A 15,811-nucleotide genomic window follows, 5' to 3' on the forward strand; every position below is an offset into this window, starting at 1 on the left:
ATTCAAGGAGTGATCATGCAGAGGTATGATCGAAGCACCTAGAGAGTTGGACTGCTCTAGAGCCCATATTCACTTAAGGGAGCCCAGCAAGTCAGAGGACGAGGTCGAGTAAGTAAACGTTGCTACCAAGGAAGCTAAGGAGAATAGAATCGGTACAAACCCTACAACATGATGGTAGAAGCCATGCATGAGATTTGTAGTTTGTTTTTCCATCGACCAAAGAGAGCTACTTGGAGAACACAGAGGTGTTGAAGCAGATGGGTCGAAAGGGGCGAGGAAGCGACGACGAGTCCAGAGGGACTTAGCTACCCAAAATCAAGTATCAGTTAGAATGGAGGTGGATTCGGAGGAGTGCCACAGAGACATATCTACTGATCGTGAAGAAAAGGGATGTAGATGCGAGTCGACGGATAGTAGGGCCATGGGCATGGTAGCGCCATGGTACCGCAGAGGCGGAACTTCCGTAAAAGTCATTGATCCCTTGCTCTTATGGAGGGAGAGCGCTTTGTCATGGACAAACTTCTAAACAAGATGTTTGATGTAATGCTCATGTATGTCCGTGTCTCTTGGCATGTTCATGCCTTGTACAGCATGTAGAGGGGCGGCTGAAGGCTTAATAGTCCCATTTTAGTTGGGTTGGTGGTCTTTTTAGGCTTGTAAATAAAGGTTGTGTCATGTGGACACGTGCGAGAGATTTTTGGTCTATAATGGACCATTTTACCCTTTGTTGTGCCACTGTTCAGAGCTTGTAAAGTCTGTTTGTAATTTGCATTGTCTATGAAGTGTTTTTCGGAGATGTTTGCTTGTGGATCCTGATTGCGGCGTTCTCTCTAACCCGTTCTCTCTTTTGGTGGTCCTAAGGGACAATGGGAGGCTTCGGGGAGGTCGACCTTTGCGGACGGACACGCAAGGGTGCCGCACGACTTAGGCAAAACCAGCTAAGTCCGTGACAGATGGTATCAGAGCGGGACAAGCACTCATAGAAACACTTAGCATGCAAACGTAGGGGACCTAGCGGGGCTGCGTTGAGGGCAGTTAGCACACGCGCGACCGTTTAGGGGAAAACGGGCATGGAGATGTAGGGAAAAGGAGTCGCTCAGAGGAGCGGGTATCCGAGATTGGCATTCAGAGGAATGGCCAACCCTTCGCACAAGAGGCACCATGAGAACAGACAAGCTTGAAAGAATGTGGAGCGCACAAAGGTTGGGATGGCTGAGTTTGAACTACGACTCAATGTTGACAACCATACTTGATGGTGCTCAAGGCAAGCGAGGCGCTTGGTAAAGGATGAGACCATGCAAGGTAGAATGAGTTATTCAGCGATTGAAAGAGTTGTGCAAAGCTCACAGAGGTGAGGGGAATTGCTAACTCAAAGAATTCGATACTCATGCATGGGCTTGTATGCGGACGATGGAATGTTCGTGGCCATCCCAAGGTGACCGAAACTCAGCGCCATGGAGCATTGAAACTTTCTCTTCGGCATGTGAAGGATACGTCCGTAGGAGGCTGAAGTGTGCAATGAGTTCAGCATGTTGCTAGGCCTTGAGGGGTGCAGCGGGGTCTGTATTGACGGGGAGTCACAATCTAGCAAGTGCGTCTGTAGGAGGCAGAACAATGCACAGTTTGTTCAGCAGATCGGAGTAGTCCAAGGGGATGGTGGTCTCCGAAACGAAGAGAGATGTTGCTCCAATGGGACAGTTATCCAGGAGGGATAAGTCTCGGCTCTCCAGAGGGAGAATCATGTGAGACGGACCTCACATGTTGAGGAGGAGTACCTCAACAAACAACAACTCCACGAAGCTCGATGGACTGAGCAAGCGGTGAGGAGTCGTCGCATGATCTCACTTGAGAGAATGCATTGGTGGATGCATTGCGAGATCAAGTGGGGGAGCAACCTAAAAGCAACTTAAATGAAGGTACACTTGGAGTCGATATGGAGATCGGACTCAAGGGAGGGCTGACCCGTGGAATAGTGGGCGCGAGGGCCACCATCGACTCAATGCAAAAAAAAAAAAAAAAAAACGAGGAGCGGAGCAACTTGGGTGTAACTTGGCGAAGTACCCAAGCCGCATGAAGGGAGCCAGCATAGAAGTTGGAACATGGAGCAGAGGCACAGTGCTTTCCTTAGACAGAGGTCAAGGACATGAACTCTTGCAGAGGCAAGAGTAGGATCATGTTGTTCCATGGGTCCTTCATTCTGACGGAGCGAACTCATCTTGCATGGTGCCAAAGACGAAGGGAGCTTCTGGGCACATGCACCTTATCTCGGAGATGCATTTAATGGAGGAACTAAGGCGACTCAATTTGCGGAGGCGAAGTTGAGTTCAGAAGGCCTTAGCACGGGGCAAGAGGACGCAGAGGCAAGTACTCTTGAAGAATATGCCAATGTTGTCATTCAAGTTGCCATGAAGGAAGCGATGCGTAGCGGAGATTGTGCTGGTAGGGGCAGAGGCCCAGGACCCAGACAATGGTGCACAAATTACAGTGAAGTCGGTGGACTTCGGGAGCTACTAGGTGACGGACTGTCCTAGAGCGGTGCTTCATCTAGGTGTGACCCAAGAGTGGATGGATGAAGGTCGATTGCCAAAGGAGCGAACAAAATCGAAGGTGGAGGAGACCCTGCGATGTATTGGCAGAGGCCACACTTGGAGGGTTCACAATTCGAGTTTATTCCACAAGGATCAGAATGCAATGGAGATGTCACCAGGAGGCGACATGGTCAAGCGGATCGTGGTGGAATAGTTCGTGGCAAGCGATACACACGATATAGTCCCATGAGGGACTAGATCATACGGAGGTATGATCGGGAGCTACTGGAAGCTCCACTTTGGTGAACAATATGACGGCAAGAAGGGCTATGGATTCAAGGAGTGAAGGCCATGGTACCGCAGAGGCGGGTCTTCCGAGCGTGCATCGAATTTTACATCGGATGAAAACCTTGGTCATCAGCATATGGGGGCTGTGTTCCACCAAGGGAAAAGTTCGAATGCAAGTACCAGTGAATTCCATGGGAGGGACTTGATCATGCAGAGGTATGATCGAAGCAGCTGGAGAGTTGGACTGCTCCAGAGCTCATATTCTCTTAAGGGAGCCCGGCAAGTCAGAGGACAAGGCCGAGTAAGCGAACGTTACTACCAAGGAAGCTAAGGAGAACAGAATCGGTGCAAACCCTACAACGTGATGGCAGAGGCCATGCATGGGAGTTGCAGTCTATCTTTCCATTGACCAAACGGACTGCTTGGAGAACACAGAGGTGTTGAAGCAGGGGGTCGAAAGGGGCGAGGAAGCGACGACGAGTCCAGAGGGACTTAGCTACCCAAAATCAAGCATCAGTTAGAATGGAGGTGGACTCAGAGGAGTGCCACAGAGACATATCTACTGATCGTGAAGAAAAGGGATGCAGATGCGAGGCGACAGATAGTAGGGCCATGGGCATGGCAGCGCTATGGTACCGTAGAGGCGGGACTTCCATGAAAGTCATTGATCCCTTACTCTCATGGAGGGAGAGCGCTGGTCGTGAAAGGGGCCGAGGAGGTGGAGAATGCAGAGGCAATCTCCAAGTACCGAGACAAGGCTGAAGGGCAGAGGCTGAAGAACTTTTTAAGACCGGTGTCAATGTGCTTCTCATCAAGATAGCCGAAAGTGAAGGACTTCGGGTCATGCAAGAGTGCATAACCAAGGAACGAAGCAGGCAGTACACGGTGTTGTACCTTTGCTACTCAGTGGAGTAGGCGGCAGGGTTGATGGAGAAGACGGTACAATCCCAGAGGCGACCAAACCTATGAGAGAACTACTCCAAGTGGGGTGAAAACTTCCTGCATTCCAGAAGTTCAATGGCATTGAGAAGGTGAATTACAATAGCTAACTCAACGCAAGGAGTGCAAACACTTCATGTGCTTCAGAAGTGTGAGCAAAGAGCAGGTGAAGGCCAGTAACCAGCTCGATGCATGAAGTACAATCTCGAGGAGGCGGGCGAAGTCAAGTAACCTTTGCCTTCTCAACTCTTAAAAGAATGGGCGAAACCGAGTACCCCAATTCTCTTATCTATCCAGCAGAGGAGCTCTGCATATGTTCAAAGACCCTTCGAAGATAATGGAAGACAATAGTTGTCAAATCCTCACCAACGGTGATCAGTGCTATTGAGAGTAGATTGTCCGCTTCATTTCCCAATGAAATGCCAATCGAAAGCGGAAGTGATGCGAACCTATTTGGATGTGACAACTAAGTGAAGGAAGAGTCAATGAGCAAATTTTGTGGAGGAAGGACCCAAAACTTCAGAAGTTTGCGAGAAGATGCTCGTTAAAGCTCCAACGAGCATCCACCCAATTCAAGCAACTTGAGGAATTTGAGAGACTGGCGCAGTAAGGATGGTCTTTTCCTTCATCTGGGGGATCCGCAGGAATCAACAATGATCAACACAACTCAGCTAACCCCACACCAGAGTCAGAGTCATTGGTGAGTTGCAGCAGCATGGCGGATCAAAGGTTCGACTACTCAAAAACAGCAGCGGAGAGCAACTGGGAGCCAAGAGGCGCATTGTAGCTGGAGCAGAAGATTGAAGACTCAGCAAAGGCGAGGAGTTGCAGTGTCGACAAAGGCTTCAACGAGGACGTCGAAGGAATAAGTGGGGGAGAATGTCACGGACAAACTTCTAAACAAGATGTTTGATGTAATGCTCATGTATGTCCATGTCTCTTGGCATGTTCATGCCTTGTACAGCATGTAGAGGGGCGGCCAAAAGCTTAATAGTCTTATTTTAGTTGGGTTGGAGGCCTCTTTAGGCTTGTAAATAAAGGTTGTGTCATGTGGATGTTGGGAAATCATTGGGGGGCGACATCATATGCGCAGCGGAAGAACAAGAAAACAAAAATCCCCGATTCCCAAAAGGATGTTCGTCGTCGTGCGAAGATTGGTACGAAAAAATCCGCAAAACACAAAACTGCGTATAGAGATTGTGTTACCTAGGGAGATCGTATATCCCTGTTTCCTTGCAGATCCTTATGAGAGGGTGAAGGAGGTCAAGCGTCCTCCTCTCTAGCGGTGATCCACACAGTAGGGTTGCGACGACGCTCCTCAAAACTCCAGGCCTACTCTGAGGTGGAGAGGGAGAGGAGAATAGGAAAGGCAAGCAAAGACTCTAGCCTATGAGTCTGTGAATCCCTCCTATTTATAGAGATCCCGTGTCAAACCCTAATGGGTCCTTCCCTAGTGGGTATTGGATCTGCATCCAATAAGACAAGGGCTCCGTCAGATATCTCATATCCGAACCTCTACTCATCGCAATGCCTACCATATGTGTGTGACCCTCTAGGCCCAATATCGAGCTAGCCGTGAGTCATACCTGTCAGAACTCCTTCTAACTCAGTGAATTATTATCTCTGTAATAATTCACTCGACTCATCGACTACGAACGTACTAGGCCACTACGCCGTAGTCCCCAGACGATACAGGGGAATCCAATCCATTGGACCTGTCTGTCCTCAGTTACCATGTACCTATAGTCCCTCATCCATCTAATATCCCAGAGACCGTATATCGAGCATGGTGTTGTCAGACCCATACGGTTTCTACTCGAGTCTCGCTCTAATCGGATTCTCCCGGAGAACTCTTTCTCTCTCAACCCGAATGACCCTGGCCAGGGATTTGTCTGAGCAAGAACACATAGGATATTCCTCTCATGACGCCGAGAGTGGATGATCCTCTATTGACACTCAATAGCCCTCGTAAGGTCGACTACCACTCCCAATGACCAGCTGTACTAGATCTGGGGATAGCCAAACCTATAAGTCTGGTATCAAAGAGTGGAGCACTCATACAGGATATCCTTGGTGTCTCAAGTCTAAGGACCAGATACACTACTAGGACTACGGAATCGCTGTCTGACAATAAGGCATCATCAACCATCCAGCATTCCGTAAGCGGATCAATCAGTGAACTCATTCTCCAATGAGCACCTGTACTGTATCCCTAGTGTCCCTACACGAGAAGCTATGAGACCAGCTACATCCATCATATGGATGGGTATACAGCACACCAGTCTATCCGGTTATCACGATGTCCCTCTCGAGTAACCTATGACCGGGATTATTTAGGATATGCGTTTAAAGGTGAATCGATCTCATTATCGTGATCTCATCACGATCCGATTCCCATTGCACAAATCCAAGGACATCACAATATATATATGCATTTATGCAATAGTTATAAAGTGATATACGCCAAAATATAATAAGCAAAAAGATTCTGTATCAAGTCACACGTGCCATCACTCACGTGATTGGCTTGTTAGGCACCTATGACTAGCAATCTCCCACTTGACCTAAAGCCAATCACCTATGTGTCTGATCCCCATCAGACCCCTGTGACGCTCAAAGACAATCTGAGACAACGGCTTTGTCAGTGGATCTGCAATGTTATCTTCGGATGGAACTCTTTCCATTACTACATCTCCTCGGGTTACGATCTCTCTTATAAGCTGGAACCTCCTCAGAACACTTCTGATGAGACCCGGGTTCCCTTATTTGAGTAATCACCCCATAGTTATCGCAATATAAGGAAGTCGACTTGTCGCTATCTGTATCGACTCCCAAATCTGTGATGAACTTCTTCACCCAGACTCCCTCCTTTGCTGCATCTGATGCAGCAATGTACTCCGCCTCTATGGTCGAGTCAGTAGTGGTATCTTGCTTGGAACTCTTCCAGCACACTGCTCCTCCATTCAAGGTGTACACATACCCTGAATTCGACTTGCTATCATCGACATCAGATTGAAAACTTGAGTCAGTGAAGCCTTCAACCTTAAGGCTATTATCTCCATATACTAGCAAAAGATCCTTAGTCCTTCTCAAGTACTTAAGGATACACTTTACTGCTTTCCAGTGCTCCAAGCCTGGATCCGCCTGATACCTGCTCGTGACACTCAGAGCATGCGCTATATCAGGCCTAGTACATAGCATGACATACATGATAGACCCTATTACTGAGGCATAAGGTATCATATTCATGTTTGCCCTTTGGAATTTTCCATGCCAAACCTTTTGACAAAGGTTTCTATGTACCTGGACTGGGACAAGCCAAGCATCCTCTTGGATCTATCTCTATATATTCTAATCCCCAAGATATAGGATGCTTCCCCTAAGTCCTTCATGGAGAAGTGTCTAGATAACCATGCCTTTACTGTGGATAGCATTCATATGTCATTCCCAATGATGAGGATGTCATCCACATATAACACCAAAAAAGTGATAGCGCTCCCACTTACCTTCCTGTATACACAAGGCTCATCTTCATTCTTAACGAAGTCATAAGATCTGATTGACTTATCAAATCTTATGTTCCAACTTCGGAAAGCTTGCTTTAGTCCATAAATGGATCTAAGCAACCTACACACCTTATCTGGGCAGTTCTTGGACACGAATCCCTCAGGTTGCATCATATACACCTCCTCCTCGAGGTTCCCGTTGAGGAATACGGTTTTCACATCCATCTGCCAGATCTCATAATCATAGTGTGCTGCAATAGCCAATAGAATTCTGATGGATTTTAGCATTGCTACGGGTGAGAAAGTTTCGTCGTAGTCAACACCTTGCCTTTGACGATACCCCTTAGCCAGTAGCCTTACTTTATAGGTCTCTACCTTTCCATCTACTCCGATCTTTTTCTTAAAGATCCACTTGCAACCGATGGGTACAATACCTTCGGGCGCATCAACTAGGTTCCAAACCTTATTAGAGTACATAGAATCCATCTCAGAATTCATGGCTTCTTGCCACTTCCCGGAGTCTATACTCATAATAGCCTCCTCGTAGGTCTGAGGATCAATATCCTCAGCATCCTCTCCTCTAATATGTCCCACATATCTCTCAGGAGGATGAGATACTCTATCAGACCTGCGTAAAGTTGAAACTTGTATATTAGGTACCTGAACAGACTCGGGCTGTAGAGTGGTGCTTGAGCTTGGTTCTCTAACTTCGCTCAACTCTATCATTCTCCCACTGTCTCCGCCAAGAATGTGTTCCTTCTCAAGGAACACTGCTCTCTTAGCTACAAAGACCTTTTGGTCCTCGAGATGATAGAAATAATACCCACAAGTTTCCTTGGGGTATCCCACAAATATGCATCGCTCTGTCCTTGATTCTAACTTATCGGGGTTGTGTCTTTTAACGTGGGCTGGGCAGCCCCAAATCTTAACAACCTTAAGATCAGGCTTCTTCCCTTTCCATATCTCATATGGTGTAGACACTACCGACTTAGTTGGAATTCTATTCAGAAGGTAAGCTGCGGTTTCTAGGGCATATCCCCAGAATGAGATGGGTAGGTCAGCGAAACTCATCATGGACCGTACCATATCTAATAAAGTACGATTTCTCCTTTCAAAGACACCATTGAGCTGAGGTGTATAAGGAGGTGTCCATTGGGATAATATCCCATGGTCCTTGAGGAACTGAGTAAACTCTGTACTTAAGTACTCACCTCCTCGATCTGATCGAAGAGTTTTGATACTCTTTCCAGTCTGGTTCTCCACCTCATTCTTATACTCTCCGAATTTCTCAAAGGCCTCGGACTTGTACTTCATTAAGTACACATATCCATACCTTGAGAAATCATCAGTAAATGTAATGAAGTAGGAGTAACCTCCAATAGCATGAGTTGACATGGGTCCACATACATCACTATGTATGAGTTCCAACAACTCAGTGGCTCTCTCTCCAGTTCTACTAAATGGAGAGTTGGTCAATTTTCCACGAATGCAAGGCTCACAAGTTGCATAAGACATATAGTCGAATGGATCTAGATATCCATCATTTAGTAACTTTTGAATCCTTCTTTCATGTATGCACTGTTCACCTCATCTCGTTTCCTCTTAGACACATTTACATTCATGATATGTGGAGTAGTGTCTAACATAAATAAACCATTATGCAATGTTCCTTTCGTGATGATCTTATCATCTAATAATATTGAACAACCATTGTTCTCAAAAACAAATTTATATCCACTAACTGTTAAACATGAAATGGAGATAATGTTTTTGATAATAGAAGGAACAAAATAATATGCATCTAATGCAATAAAAGCTCCACTAGGCAGATGTAAGGCGACCTCGCCAACAGCAACTACAACAACTTTTGCTCCATTACCCATCTTGAGGTCCATCTCGCCTCTTTCAAGTCTCCTAGGCCTTGCCAGAACCTGCAACGAATTGGATATATGATAAGCACTACCGGTATCCAATACCCATGTGTTATCATAAGAGTCTGACAAATGGAGACTGATCATGAATGTACCTGAAGCTTCATCAAGCTTTTGTTTCGCCCTTTCTGCAAGGTACTCTTTGCAGTTTCTCTTCCAATGCCCATCTTTACCACAGTAGAAGCACTGGCCTTTGTCCTTTGTTGGGTCTTTCTTAGCAACCTTTACTTTACCTTGTTTGCCCTTGCCCTTTCCCTTCTTAAGGGACCTTTCTGCTTTCCTTTTCTTTCTGGTCTCACCAGTGTAGAGAACTGGCTTCTCTTTCTTAATAGTACTCTCTGCCTCCCTCAACATATTGAGGAGCTCTGGGAGAGTCACCTCAAGCTTGTTCATATTAAAATTCATTATGAACTGTGAAAAGGAATCTGGTAGGGACTGAAGCACAATGTCCACACACAAGTTATCCTCTAGGACCATTCCTAGACCTGTGAGTTTCTCTATCCACTCAATCATCTTTAGGACATGGTTCTGAACCGGTGTCCCCTCAGTCATCCTAGCGCGGAAAAGGCTCTTGGATATCTCATATCATTGAGTCCTTCCCTGTTCCTCAAACAATTTGCGGACATGTAGGAGAATGGATCTGGCATCCATCTTTTCATGTTGTCTCTGTAACTCTGGAGTCATAGAGCCCAACATATAGAACTGAGCAAGAGTGGAGTCATCAATGTACTTCACGTAGCGAGCGATCTCATCCTCGCTTGCCCCTTCTTCGGGCATAGGTATCACTGTATCAAGGACGTACACGATTTTCTCCGCTGTGAGAACAATTCTCAAGTTACGAAGCCAATCCGTATAATTTGGACCAGTGAGGCGATTGACATCAAGTATGCCACGTAAGGGATTTGAAAGCAACATTTTCTGAAAATAAAGATGTAGCAGAAATGTATAACATGCAGATTTTGCAAGAAATAAACTATCAAGATATGGACTTCTATCTTAATATGCTCCCACTATTTTACTAACGAGTCACGTGACTCCCTCAGCACGTGAAACGGAAGTCTCCGGCAGACTTCTAGTGGGGATCAGGATCCAATCAACGTCTTAGTGTAACCTCGAGGGACTCGACCAATTACACTAAGCCTAAAAGGTAGGCAACTCTTGCCGATCACAACTCCTTATGATTCCCGTCCTATTTGGCCTCCGAATCACCATGGCCTCGAGGAACTCGACCAACCATGATGCTCGGTTAAGTCAACACCTTCGTTACAAGATGAGTCTGATTTGATGATATACCCTCGAGGGACTCGACCAAGCATACCATGCCCTCAGGTCACCGGTGACATCTCTATGTCGTAAGTAAGATAGCGAATCGCGATATAGGTGAGTCTCGAGGGACTCGACCAACTCAACCTACACCGGGAATCGGTTCCTACTCATAACGATGGAAGGCCACGTGGGTCAATCTAATTGCCTCACGTTTACCGACTTAATATTATCGAGAGATGTTTCTATAATTTGGTCTCCTAATATGACATGTCACACATATACATATTTAATATATATCTACATCGCATGCAAATATATATACATATCTAGTATGTGTATAAGCAATCACATTAGATGATCATTGACCATAACCTAATATGATTAGGCCTGAGCCAGTAGGCCTAATCACTCACATCAAGATCTATATGTGCAACAGTGCATCTCCATGCCCTGTGATCGTCCATCTCGTCCTCGTTGGTTCCGTCGACATCTTGATGCATCTCCATGCATCACGATCGTCCGTCTCGTGGGTCCTGCTATCGCATCCACGCTCCCGCTGCGCCTCCTCATGTGATTACAACTTAATCATAGGCACGCAGGCCCGACAATAAACGAGAAATATAATGGAGGCTCGCAGACCTCAATAATAATAATCACAAGTACACACATCACACGGTCTATGATCATCCGTTCACACATCATACATCACATGTATAAATAATCATCATCATGTAGGACTATTAGATAATAATAAAAATAATAATCAACTAAACCTTTTAATTAATTAATATTTTCTTAAATCAAGGATATGTAGGGAATTTCTGAATATATAGGGGTATTTTCGTAATTTGGACAAAAGACAGAAACTGGAATTTCTGAAATTCCGAGGGGCAAAACTGTCTTTTGCCCAGAAAACCCTAATGCCCTTTCCCCCGTACGCTGGTGCCGCCGCCGCCACCTTGCCGGCGGCGGCTTGTGCGGCGAATGAGGGCACTGCCCTCGCCTGCAGGCGGCACGCCCGCTGGCGGCGCTGCCGCTGCGGTCGGGCGCCCCCTTCGGGCGCCGCTGCCTCCGCAGGGGGTGCTGTCCCGCCGGGCGGCCGCCCATGTGGGGGGGGGTTTCGCCCGCGGGAGCAGCGGCGGCAGGCGCCGCTGCCCTGCGGCGCCAGGCGCTGCTTCCTTGCGGCGGCTCGCGCCGCTGCCCGTGGGCTGCCAGCCCCGCCGGCAGCAAGCCTGCTGCAAGCAGGCCGCCGGCCGGCTACTGCAGACGCAGCCCCTGTGCTGCCCGCCTTCGGCTGCGCTTCACGCACGCAGATCGAGGGCAGCAACTATTGCTGCCCTTTCTCGCTTTTGCGTCAACGATTTTGACGTCAAAATTCTTCCTAAACACAACACACGCAGTTTAAAACCAATTATTCGCACGAACAACCTGGCTCTGATACCACTATTGGGAAATCATGGGGGCGACATCACATGCGCAGCGGAAGAACAAGAAAACAAAATCCCCAAAAGGATGTTCGTCGTCGTGCGAAGATTGGTGCGAAAAAATCCGCAAAACACAAAACTGCGTATAGAGATTGTGTTACCTAGGGAGATCGTATATCCCTGTTTCCTTGCAGATCCTTAGGAGAGGGTGAAGGAGGTCAAGCGTCCTCCTCTCTAGCGGTGATCCACACAGTAGGGTTGCGACGACGCTCCTCAAAACTCCAGGCCTACTCTGAGGTGGAATGGGAGAGGAGAATAGGAAAGGCAAGCAAAGACTCTAGCCTATGAGGCTGTGAATCCCTCCTATTTATAGAGATCCCGTGTCAAACCCTAATGGGTCCTTCCCTAGTGGGTATTGGATCTGCATCCAATAAGACAAGGGCTCCGTCAGATATCTCATATCCGAACCTCTACTCATCGCAATACCTACCATATGTGTGTGACCCTCTAGGCCCAATATCGAGCTGGCCGTGAGTCATACCTGTCAGAACTCCTTCTAACTCAGTGAATTATTATCTCTGTAATAATTCACTCGACTCATCGACTACGGACGTACTAGGCCACTACGCCGTAGTCCCCAGACGATACAGGGGAATCCAATCCATTGGACCTGTCTGTCCTCAGTTACCATGTACCTATAGTCCCTCATCCATCTAATATCCCAGAGACCGTATATCGAGCATGGTGTTGTCAGACCCATACGGTTTCTACTCGAGTCTCGCTCTAATCGGATTCTCCCAAAGAACTCTTTCTCTCTCAACCCGAATGACCCTGGCCAGGGATTTGTCTGAGCAAGAACACATAGGATATTCCTCTCATGACGCCGAGAGTGGATGATCCTCTATTGGCACTCAATAGCCCTCGTAAGGTCGACTACCACTCCCAATGACCAACTGTACTAGATCTGAGGACAGCCAAACCTATAAGTCTGGTATCAAAGAGTGGAGCACTCATACAGGATATCCTTGGTGTCTCAAGTCTAAGGACCAGATACACCACTAGGACTACGGAATCGCTGTCTGACAATAAGGCATCATCAACCATCCAGCATTCCGTAAGCGGATCAATCAGTGAACTCATTCTCCAATGAGCACCTGTACTGTATCCCTAGTGTCCCTACACGAGCAGCTATGAGACCAGCTGCATCCATCATATGGACGGGTATACAGCACACCAGTCTATCCGGTTATCACGATGTCCCTCTCGAGTAACCTATGACCGGGATTATTTAGGATATGTGTTTAAAGGTGAATCGATCTCATTATCGTGATCTCATCACGATCCGATTCCCATTGCACAAATCCAAGGATATCACAATATATATATGCATTTATGCAATAGTTATAAAGTGATATACGCCAAAATATAATAAGCAAAAAGATTCTGTATCAAGTCACACGTGCCATCACTCACGTGATTGGCTTGTTAGGCACCTATGACTAGCAGTGGACACGTGCGAGAGATTTTCGATATGTAATGGACCATTTTACCCTTTGTTGTGCCACTGTTCAAAGCTTGTAAAGTCTGTTTGTAATTTGCATTGTCTATGAAGTGTTTTTCGGTGATGTTTGCTTATGGATCCCGATTGCAGCGTTCTCTCTAACCCGTTCTCTCTTTTGGTGGTCCTAAGAGACAATGGGAGGCTTCGAGGAGGCTGACCTTTGCGGACGGACACGCAAGGGTGCCGCACGACTTAGGCAAAACCAACTAAGTCCGTGACAGCTTGGTCGTGAAAGGGGGGCGAGGAGGTGGAGCATGCAGAGGCAAACTCCAAGTACCGAGACAAGGCCAAAGGGCAGATGCCAAGGAACTTTGTAAGACCGGTGTCAACGAGCTTCTCATCAAGATAGCTGAAAATGAAGGACTTCAGGTCATGCAAGAGTGCACGACTAAGGAACGAAGCAGGCAATATACGGTGTTGTACCTTTGCTACTCAATGGTGTAGGCGGTAGGGTTGATGGAGAGGACGGTACAATCCTAGAGGTGACCAAAACTATTAGAGACTTACTCCAAGTTGGGGTGAAAACTTCCTGCATTCCAGAAGTTCGATGGCATTGAGAAGGTGAATCACAATAGCTAACTTAATGCAAGGAGTGCAAACACTTCAAGTGCTTCAGAAGTGTGAGCAAAGAGTAGGCGAAGTTCAGTAACTAGCTCGATGCATGGAGTACAACCCTTGAGGAGGCAGGCGAAGTCAAGTAACCATTGCCTTCTCAACTCTTAAGAGAATAGGCAAAACCAAGTATCTCAATTCTCTTATCTATCCAGTAGAGGACCTCTGCATAGGTTCAAAGTCTCTTCGAAGATAATGGAAGACAATAATTGTCAAATCCTCACCAATGGTGATCAGTGCTACTGAGAGTAGATTATCCGCTTCATTTCCCAATAGAATATCAATCGAAAGTGAAAGTGATGCGAATCTACTTAGAAGTGACAACTAAGTGAAAGAAGAGTCGATGGACAAATTTTATAGATGAAAGACCCAAAACTTCGAAATTTTATGAGGCGATGCTCGTTAAAGCTCCAATAAGTATCCACCTAGTTCAAGCAGCATGAGGCATTTGAGAGACTAGCGCATAGTAAGGATGGTTTTTTTCCTTCATCCGGAGGATCTGTAAGAACCAACAAGGATCAACAAAACTCGGCCAACCCCACACTAGAGTCAGAGTCATTGGAGAGTTGAAGCAGCATAGCGGATCAAAGGTTTAACTACTCAAAAATAGCAGTGGAGAGCAGTTGGGAGCCAAGAGGCGAATTGTAGTTGGAGCAAAAAATTTAAGACTCAACAAAGGCAAGGAGTTACAATGTCGGCAAAGGCTTCGACGAGGACGTCGAAGGAATAAGTGGGGGAGAATGTCACGGACAAAATTCTATACAGGATGTTTAATGTAATACTTATGTATGTCTGTGTCTTTTGGTTTGTTCATGACTTGCACAAGATGTAGAGGGACGATCGAAGACTTAACAACCCCATTTTAGTTGGGTTTAGTGGCTTTCTTAGGCTTATAAATAAAGGTTACATTATGTGGACACTTGGAAGAGATATTTGGTCTATAGTGGACTATTTTAACCCTTTGTTGTGCAACCGTTCAGAGCTTATAAAGTCTATTTGTAATTTGCATTGTCTATGAAGTGTTTCTTGAAATGTTTGCTTGTGGATCCCGAGTGAGGTACTTTCTCTAACCCGTTTTCTCTTTTGTAGGTCCTAAGGGACCATGGGAGGTTTCAGGGAGGCTGACCTTTACGAACGGATACGTAAGGGTGCCACACGACTTAGGCAAAACCAGCTAAGTCCCTGACACCCTGTCAACTTAACCCTAATACATCATGCCATATTGGGTATTGGATCTTCATCCAACTACCCAAACCTCTTAGATTAGTGGATCTCTATCCAATAATCTATTATTAGCTCTTATTGGATCTCATCTAGATGATCTAATAATTCAGGGGCTTATTGGATATCCAATAAGATAGGGGCTCCAACGGATATCTAATATCTGAACCTCTACTCGTCGTAATACCTACCATATGTGTATGACCATATAGGCCCAATATCGAGCTGATCGTGAGTCTTACTTGTCAGAACTCTTTCTGGCTTAGTAAATTTTTTATCTTCATAATAATTCACTCAACTCATCGACTACGAACGTACTAAGCCATTATGCTGCAGCCCCTAAATGATACAGGAGAATCTAATCTTTTGGACATATCTATCCTTAGTTACATTATACCTATAGTCCCTCATTCATCTAATATCCTATAGATTGTATACCAGACATAGTGTTGTCAGACCCATATGGTTTCTACTTGAGTCTCACTCTAATTGGATTCTCCCAAAGAACTCTTTCTCTCTTAATTCGAATGACCTT

This window comes from Musa acuminata, chromosome BXJ3-5 (genome assembly GCF_036884655.1).
Source record: "Musa acuminata AAA Group cultivar baxijiao chromosome BXJ3-5, Cavendish_Baxijiao_AAA, whole genome shotgun sequence".
NCBI lineage: Eukaryota > Viridiplantae > Streptophyta > Magnoliopsida > Zingiberales > Musaceae > Musa > Musa acuminata.